At 41.4% G+C, this 7,807-nt stretch overlaps 1 protein-coding gene across 15 annotated transcripts in view; it reads left to right on the top strand.

Moving 5' to 3' along the window:
* The window catches only part of LOC139755047 (uncharacterized), a 196,776-nt gene that overhangs the window by 115,294 nt on the left and 73,675 nt on the right, over window positions 1-7,807 (top strand). The window lies entirely within an intron of this gene.

Raw genomic sequence — 7,807 nt, 5'->3', positions numbered from 1 at the left:
ATTGTTTGTTAATTACAGGATAAGAGATTGGATGATGTTGCCAGGCTACTGTAAATGACGGGATAATGTTTGACATAGTGATGGAAGTGTCCGGGAGAATGACGGGAGTGAAATGGAGTTCGTGTGACATGGAGTGAGTATTGGTGCCTGGGATATACATTGTGGTAGAGTGAGTGGTGATGGCTGAGTCTCCACCACAACAATGGCTTAACTCATCGCTAATGATGAGGCCCGAAATGATGAGGAAGAGTTGAACTGTGAAGATAATATCTTACTCATAATTGACTGTAAGTTTGGTATTGTTAAAAGGCCGGATGTTATGTATGAGGGTTTGCTGAATACGGAAAGTACATATGCTATTAGGAATGTAGAAAACGGGAAGGCAAGTTACACTGGTGTAGGCAGTGCGCCAGTGATGGTGGTGGACATGGTGGTGGTGGAGGGTTGACTGTGATGTTGTGGTCCACAATGCATGTACGAGGAAGGTGATAGGTTCAGACATGTTGACCCTTCTATAGCCAGGATACCCAATCTTTATGAACCAGATGACCACTAGCTGGTAATAAGCCACTGGCTCTAGCTGACACACGCGGTAATCACGCAACATATCTAAAAAAAAAAAATATATCAAAACATTAAGTCAGATATGTTGAATTATTTTTGACGTTATATACAGAACGGAAGCTGAACTGGCACGTATTTGGCTATTTGAAAATGGCAGCTTAAAACGGTCAGCTTTTTTTTTTCAGTATGAGATAAGGTACTGTAAATAAGGGCTTTTGTAAATCAGGACACGTTGATCATAACACTATGATACGATTCTCTGAAAATCACTCGCCTTCCTCCCCAGTCTTTCCCTCTGGCTACACAAGATCTTGTCTGTTCTTTACCTACAAAACTGTTCATCATATTAAACTTGTTCACCTCCAGCTTGCTGGCCGCATATCACTGTTGTTATAGTACGTCATCCTTGCGGCTGCATATATGAAACTACTGACCGCATGCGGCCCACAAAAATGGGGATTGTGGGCTGCAGTCCAGGATGGTTGAGTTCTCTTAATTCCCAGCAGTTCAGTAAGTATGTCAGAACCAAAAGCCTTGCCTGCAATGATTTACATTCCCTTGCTTATCTATAGATATGTTTATGACTGTCACGTGACATTCTCTGCGTCCGTTTATATGGTATTTCATGAATTTACATCTGTAATGCACTGTATTACTCAAGGAATCCGTATTTATACAATATTTTGCAGACAGGACACAAAAGACAGTTGTGAGGAACTTGTGAATGGAGTCTGAGAGAGACTTACCACATACAACTTGAAGAAAAGAAAAATAGGCGTAAGAATTGTGGCTGTACAAAACAAGGATGCAGATGATGAACATAGAGAAGTAAAGCAGTTTGTGAGGACATTGATGACAAATGTTATATACGGTTTACCGAGGAAACGGATGGGTACATGTGAACATTTAACAACGTATCACAATGTGTTGGTTTCGAACAACAGATGTTGTTGTGCTCAGTAATGCTATTCGATATTTACAGTGCATGGATGAGTGGTAAATTCTGGAGATGGAGCGCACGGCATGTATTTATCTATCTATAAGATATGGACACTAAATCTTTAGTGGTCGTATGTATGGAAAATAGTTGTCAAATTTCTGCCCTATGTTAATCAAAGTTTCTCTGTAGAAATTGGGTTTCAAAATTTTGATAAGCTATGTTTGAGGGATTCGCCTATACTATTTTGACTGTAAGTGACAAGTAAGACCTTTGAGAGAGTTTGCAAAGAGAAAACTTGGACATTTTAATGTTAGGGAAAGCTGACATATTCACAAACATTTCATATTAGTTACGTTAATGTAAGCGAGTAGCTCCGGAAGGCGTAGCCTAGCCAACCTGTAGGGCGTTCGTTAGGCTAGTATGATTAAGTAATGCATCTGGTTGTGAAGCCAGACGAAACTATAATACAGGCGCCACACCGTCTTCTGATTTTTTTTTCCTTGAGAAAATTTATGAAATGAAGGTCTGGTGATGTAGTGTACACGTCAGCCTAGCGAGAGATGCCAGCTGTCGTCTCCGTCTTAGCAAAGGACAGTTAATGTAACGGCCGTGACTATATATATTCATGTTCCCCCCACTGCTATTTTCACTTGCCCAGGTCATAAAGTAAGTCGAGTCAAGGTTATGGCTTTTAAGGTGAAGTGTGGACTTGGCGGCGTGAGTTAATGTGCCAACATCTGGCCTGCACCACTCTGGTTGTGTCAGTCATGGCGTCCTGTTTACCCATACCGTGTTGTTCGGGGAGGTAAGTCTTGCACTCGTAGCGACCCATCTATTAAACATCTATCATATAGCGTTTTAAATATCTGTACGATGGTCACATTCACTGTGTCTTACTTCAGTTTATTCCTTTCATCCTTCATTCATACGCTATAAAAGTACTTCGTCATAATTCCAGTTTCATAATTTCATGTTATGTTCTCTGGTTGTACTATCAACCCTCTGGCCCGGCACCAACCATGATATAATACATCATGTTATTGATGGTCTATAGAAAACGACAGTGCACAATATCGCTCATTTATAATCCTTTATTTCTTCTTGCCAGGAAAATTAAGGACATCACAAGGAAGGCAGTTAATAGCCGAGACAAATATATATATATATATATATATATTTTTTTTTTTTATACTTTGTCGCTGTCTCCCGCGTTTGCGAGGTAGCGCAAGGAAACAGACGAAAGAAATGGCCCCCCCCCCCCCCCCCATACACATGTATATACATACGTCCACACACGCAAATATACATACCTACACAGCTTTCCATGGTTTACCCCAGACGCTTCACATGCCTTGATTCAATCCACTGACAGCACGTCAACCCCGGTATACCACATCGCTCCAGTTCACTCTATTCCTTGCCCTCCTTTCACCCTCCTGCATGTTCAGGCCCCGATCACACAAAATCTTTTTCACTCCATCTTTCCACCTCCAATTTGGTCTCCCTCTTCTCCTCGTTCCCTCCACCTCCGACACATATATCCTCTTGGTCAATCTTTCCTCACTCATTCTCTCCATGTGCCCAAACCACTTCAAAACACCCTCTTCTGCTCTCTCAACCACGCTCTTTTTATTTCCACACATCTCTCTTACCCTTACGTTACTCACTCGATCAAACCACCTCACACCACACATTGTCCTCAAACATCTCATTTCCAGCACATCCATCCTCCTGCGCACAACTCTATCCATAGCCCACGCCTCGCAACCATACAACATTGTTGGAACCACTATTCCTTCAAACATACCCATTTTTGCTTTCCGAGATAATGTTCTCGACTTCCACACATTCTTCAAGGCCCCCAGAATTTTCGCCCCCTCCCCCACCCTATGATCCACTTCCGCTTCCATGGTTCCATCCGCTGCCAGATCCACTCCCAGATATCTAAAACACTTCACTTCCTCCAGTTTTTCTCCATTCAAACTCACCTCCCAATTGACTTGACCCTCAACCCTACTGTACCTAATAACCTTGCTCTTATTCACATTTACTCTTAACTTTCTTCTTTCACACACTTTACCAAACTCAGTCACCAGCTTCTGCAGTTCCTCACATGAATCAGCCACCAGCGCTGTATCATCAGCGAACAACAACTGACTCACTTCCCAAGCTCTCTCATCCCCAACAGACTTCATACTTGCCCCTCTTTCCAAAACTCTTGCATTTACCTCCCTAACAACCCCATCCATAAACAAATTAAACAACCATGGAGACATCACACACCCCTGCCGCAAACCTACATTCACTGAGAACCAATCACTTTCCTCTCTTCCTACACGTACACATGCCTTACATCCTCGATAAAAACTTTTCACTGCTTCTAACAACTTGCCTCCCACACCATATATTCTTAATACCTTCCACAGAGCCTCTCTATCAACTCTATCATATGCCTTCTCCAGATCCATAAATGCTACATACAAATCCATTTGCTTTCCTAAGTATTTCTCACATACATTCTTCAAAGCAAACACCTGATCCACACATCCTCTACCACTTCTGAAACCACACTGCTCTTCCCCAATCTGATGCTCTGTACATGCCTTCACCCTCTCAATCAATACCCTCCCATATAATTTACCAGGAATACTCAACAAACTTATACCTCTGTAATTTGAGCACTCACTCTTATCCCCTTTGCCTTTGTACAATGGCACTATGCACGCATTCCGCCAATCCTCAGGCACCTCACCATGAGTCATACATACATTAAATAACCTTACCAACCAGTCAACAATACAGTCACCCCTTTTTTAATAAATTCCACTGCAATACTATCCAAACCTGCTGCCTTGCCGGCTTTCATCTTCCGCAAAGCTTTCACTACCTCTTCTCTGTTTACCAAATCATTTTCCATAACCCTCTCACTTTGCACACCACCTCGACCAAAACACCCTATATCTGCCACTCTATCATCAAACACATTCAACAAACCTTCAAAATACTCACTCCATCTCCTTCTCACATCACCACTACTTGTTATCACCTCCCCATTTGCGCCCTTCACTGAAGTTCCCATTTGCTCCCTTGTCTTACGCACTTTATTTACCTCCTTCCAGAACATCTTTTTATTCTCCCTAAAATTTAATGATACTCTCTCACCCCAACTCTCATTTGCCCTTTTTTTCACCTCTTGCACCTTTCTCTTGACCTCCTGTCTCTTTCTTTTATACATCTCCCACTCAATTGCATTTTTTCCCTGCAAAAATCGTCCAAATGCCTCTCTCTTCTCTTTCACTAATAATCTTACTTCTTCATCCCACCACTCACTACCCTTTCTAATCAACCCACCTCCCACTCTTCTCATGCCACAAGCATCTTTTGCGCAATCCATCACTGATTCCCTAAATACATCCCATTCCTCCCCCACTCCCCTTGCTTCCATTGTTCTCACCTTTTTCCATTCTGTACTCAGTCTCTCCTGGTACTTCCTCACACAGGTCTCCTTCTCAAGCTCACTTACTCTCACCACCCTCTTCACCCCAACATTCACTCTTCTTTTCTGAAAACCCATACAAATCTTCACCTTGGCCTCCACAAGATAATGATCAGACATCCCTCCAGTTGCACCTCTCAGCACATTAACATCCAAAAGTCTCTCTTTCGCACGCCTGTCAATTAACACGTAATCCAATAACGCTCTCTGGCCATCTCTCCTACTTACATAAGTATACTTATGTATATCTCGCTTTTTAAACCAGGTATTCCCAATCATCAGTCCTTTTTCAGCACATAAATCTACAAGCTCTTCACCATTTCCATTTACAACACTGAACACCCCATGTATACCAATTATTCCCTCAACTGCCACATTACTCACCTTTGCATTCAAATCACCCATCACTATAACCCGGTCTCGTGCATCAAAACCACTAACACACTCATTCAGCTGCTCCCAAAACACTTGCCTCTCTTGATCTTTCTTCTCATGCCCAGGTGCATATGCACCAATAATCACCCGCCTCTCTCCATCAACTTTCAGTTTTACCCATATTAATCGAGAATTTACTTTCTTACACTCTATCACATACTCCCACAACTCCTGTTTCAGGAGTATTGCTACTCCTTCCCTTGCTCTTGTCCTCTCACTAACCCCTGACTTTACTCCCCAGACATTCCCAAACCACTCTTCCCCTTTACCCTTGAGCTTCGTTTCACTCAGAGCCAAAACATCCAGGTTCCTTTCCTCAAACATACTACCTATCTCTCCTTTTTTCACATCTTGGTTACATCCACACACATTTAGGCACCCCACTCTGAGCCTTCGAGGAGGAAGAGCACTCCCCGCGTGACTCCTTCTTCTGTTTCCCATTTTAGAAAGTTAATACAAGGAGGGGAGGATTTCTGGCCCCCCGCTCCCGTCCCCTCTAGTCGCTTTCTACGACACGCGAGGAATACGTGGGAAGTATTCTTTCACCCATATCCCCAGGGATAATATACATATATATATACATATACACATACACACACATACACATACACACGCACATACACACACACACACACATACATATATATACATATGAAAAATGTAAGAAACAATTTAGAAAACTGAAACTTCTATATATATAAATACATATATATGAATATATATATATATACACTTTCTTTCTTTCTTTCAAACTATTCGCCATTTCCCGCATTAGCGAGGTAGCGTTAAGAACAGAGGACTGGGCCTTTGAGGGAATACCCTCACCTGGCCCAATTCTCTGTTCCTTCTTTTGGAAAATTAAAAAAAAGAGAGGGGAGGATTTCCAGCCCCCCGCTCCCTCCCCTTTTAGTCGCCTTCTACGACACGCAGGGAATACGTGGGAAGTATTCTTTCTCCCCTATCCCCAGGGATATATACACATATATATACAAAATGCATACATATATATATATATATATGTATATATATATGATTAACAATGATCCATGTCACAGAAAAATGAGGCTAATGGTAACAATTTTGATAACTACTACACTATACTATATATACTATACTATATATACTACACTATATATATATATATATATATATATATATATATATATATATATATATATATATATATATATATATATATATATATATATATATAATTTCACACTCTTCAAAGCAAACACCTGAGCCTCACATCCTTTACCACTTCTGAAACCACACTGTTCTTCCCGAATCTGATGCTCTGTACATGCCTTCACCCTCTCAGTCAATATCCTCCCATACAATTTCCCAGGAATACTTAACAAACTTATACCTCTGTGATTTGAACACATCTTTATCCCCTTTGCGTTTGCATAATGGCACTAAGCATGCATTCCGCCAATCCTCAGGTACTTCACCATGAACCATACATACACTGTATATCCTCGTCAACAAGTCAACAACACATCACCCACTTTTTAAATAAACTCCACAGCAATACCATCCAAACCCGCCGCATTGCCGGCTTTCATCTTCCGCAAAGCTTTCACTACCTCCTCTCTGCTTACCAAATAATTCTCCCTGACCCTTTAACTTTGCTGACCACCTCGACCAAAATACCCTATATCTGCCACTCAATCATCAAACTTATTCAACAAACCTTCAACATACTCACTCCATCTCTCTCTCACTTCACCACTACTTGTTATTACCTCTGCATTTGCCCCCTTCACAGATGTTCCCATTTGTTCTCTTGTTTACACACTTTATTTACTTCCTTCCAACACATCTTTTTATTCTCCCTAAAATTTAATGATACTCTCTCACCCCAACTCTCATTTGCCTTCTTTTCACCTCTTGCACCTTTCTTTTGACCTCTTGCCTCTTTCTTTTAAACATCTCCCAGTCATTTGCACTATTTCCCTGCAGAAATCGTCCAAATGCCTGTCTCTTCTTCACTAACAATCTTAATTTTTCACCCGACTACTCACTACCCTTTCTAATCTGCCCACCTCCCACGCTTCTCATGCCACAAGCATCTTTTGCGCAAGCCATCACTGCTTCTCTAAATACATCCTATTCCTCTCCCACTCCCCTTACGTCGTTTGCTCTCATCTTTTTTCCATTCTGCACTCAATCAATAGATTCCTTTATTTATTTATCTATCATACTTAATCGCCGTCTTTAGCGTCAGCGAAGTAGCGCAAGGAAACAGACGAGGAATGGCCCAGCCCACCCACGTACACATGTATTACATAAACCCCCATACACCCATACATACATACATATACATTTCAACGTATCCATAACATACATACACAGACGTATACATATAT

This window comes from Panulirus ornatus, chromosome 18 (assembly GCF_036320965.1).
Source record: "Panulirus ornatus isolate Po-2019 chromosome 18, ASM3632096v1, whole genome shotgun sequence".
NCBI lineage: Eukaryota > Metazoa > Arthropoda > Malacostraca > Decapoda > Palinuridae > Panulirus > Panulirus ornatus.
This window is presented reverse-complemented; position numbering and strand designations above follow the sequence as displayed.